The following is a 2,500-nucleotide window of genomic DNA, read 5'->3' as shown; positions in this document are numbered from 1 at the left end:
GAAGGGGAAGCCTATTCGACATCAAATTAGGTTACGATTTTACAAATGAAGCACCAAAACATCGCGCCATGCAACAGATTTGACAGAAACAGGAGTTCGATACGCAGTCATGCTCCGTACTCGTGACTGTATTTGTGAATTTAGCACCCAAAAACCACGATCCTATCTTGAAAACACCGACTACAGGAATGCGAGTTTTCCGTCCCAGGTTTCGAATACTCGTGCGCTTCTTAACGCTGCAACGGTTTGAAAAAGAAATCACGTTTTGGGAAGTATCTTCATTGTAACAGCTGCTCTTCTGCCCGTTGTTTCCGATAGTCCGAATGCCCTTCCTTCCTTCTTTCCTTCCTTCCTTTATTTATTTAATTTTTGGATTTTTATTTATGACTGGCTTGGGGACCCGGCGATGCCCGGGTCGTTTGAGAACGGTATTATTTGTGTTTCGATGTTACGTATTCTGTTTGTAGCGGGTGAACTACAATTCCCAGAATCGTGCGGCGCAGTACTCTGCGGATGGGCGTGAACGACCGCGACGTCCGGATTCCCTGTCTGTCGGTAGTCACGGCAGGCGATATTCGGTCTGCGTGACAAGCCTAGAGTCGTCATTGGCTGGGTTGGGTGGTCTTTGGATGGAGGTGAACTACAACTAATAATAATAATACTTTATTTATACCCCGCCACCATCTCCCCCAACGGGGACTCGGGGCGGCTTACATGGGGCCATGCCCAGAACAGTACAAGATAGCAAAATATAAAACAACATATCATAAAACAATTAAACAATACAATAAAATCATGTACAATGCAATATATATATACATACACACACACACACACACACACACACATACATACACACACACAATATATATACACACACACACACACACACACACACAATGTTATATATTGCTTAGCCCTCTAACTGGCAGCGATGGGATAAAAATCAATTATTCCTTTCCCTCTAATTAGGACTTTGTTTTTCTTTTCTTTTTGTTGTATCGACCTAGAGCCGTGGACGATGGGTTGGGTTGTCAAATTTCGAGGTTGGGGGTCCTGTAGTTTTGTTGTTTTTTGTCCGCTGCCCCGATGCCGTCGCTCTTTTTATAACTAGATGGACTAGCTGTGCCCGGCCACGCGTCGCTGTGGCCAAGTCCGGTGGTATGAGAAATAGTAAAGTGTTGAGGAATTGGTGGTAGTTAGGGTAAAGGTTAAGTCCAGTTGTATCCGACTGCACACTGAAGGGGATTATACGGCGGTGTGGAGTCAAGATCATCCAGTTCAAAGCAGACTATAAATAGAAGACTATCAATGGGTTATATAGCTGTGTGGAAGGGCCTTGAGTCTACACTGCCATATAATCCAGTTAAAAATCTGACCATCTGTATTTTACAGGCAGTCTGGAAGAGGCTTTAGTGAAGCCTAACTCTGCCTGTCCCCTGGGCTGAGCGGGTTGCTAGGAGACCAAGTGGGCGGAGCTTAGCCTTTGAACTGGCAGCCATTGGATAAAAAAGAATGATTCCTCTCCCTCTAACGAGGACTTTATTTTTCTTTTCTTTTTGTTGTATGAACGTAGAGGCATGGATGAGGAGTTGTGCTGGCAAGTTTAGTGTTTCTGGGATGTGTGGTTTTGTCCTAGGCCGAAATTTCATGACCCTTTCAGATAGAGAGAGGGATATATAGAGATCGGTTAGGGGGGGGGGGGGGGGGGCTCTGTGTGCCAAGTGCGACGCTAATTCATTGCAGGTGAGAACTATAAATCTGAGTACTACCTACACTACTCCTGAACTTCCAGTCCCGTTCCCCTCCAAACCCATCGGTTGTCAAATCTGGGCATAATATCTGGTCCGCACGGTAAGTTTGGCCCAGACCCGTCCTCGTTTGGGTTCGTAGCGTTCTGGGTGTAGGTGAACTACAACTCCCTGTAGGAGCGACAGCGCTCCGAGACTTGATGCGGCGGGGTGAACTACAACTTCCACCCTGTGGAGTCAATCCCTAAACTCCTCCAGGAAGTTCAGTTGCAGCTCGGTCGTGCTCCGTTTGTTAAGCAGAGAGATTGGAAAGGAAAAGGGCAGTGGGCGGGGCCATGCAAACGACACGGCAACGGAGAACCCTGGGATGCCTGCCCGTGGTGGAAGCCAAAGCCAAATCTAGGAGGAAATGGTCCCCAAACGAAAGCGTTCCTCGGCTGGCGGGCTATATAGAGCGTTCGGGAAGGACGTCGGCAAGGGTTTGGGCGGCACTTGCGTGGCGCTCGCCGTAACGAACAGGTCACTGGAAAAGGGTGACTTGCTAGATTTTTAACCCTGGGAAGTATAGCCTGTTTGCGGAGGCCGGAGGCTGTCTGTGTGGGCAGATAGCCGTGCCACGTACACACCTACGCGTTTCAGATTTAGATTAGAAGGTAGACTTATTTATTTCATAATATGAAAGAATAATAATAATATTTACAATAAATAATTTATGATTATTAGAAGATAGATACATTTCCTTTCGGCTT

This window comes from Anolis carolinensis, unplaced genomic scaffold (genome assembly GCF_035594765.1).
Source record: "Anolis carolinensis isolate JA03-04 unplaced genomic scaffold, rAnoCar3.1.pri scaffold_73, whole genome shotgun sequence".
In the NCBI taxonomy this organism is placed as follows: domain Eukaryota; kingdom Metazoa; phylum Chordata; class Lepidosauria; order Squamata; family Dactyloidae; genus Anolis; species Anolis carolinensis.
Note: the sequence above shows the minus strand (reverse complement) of the source record.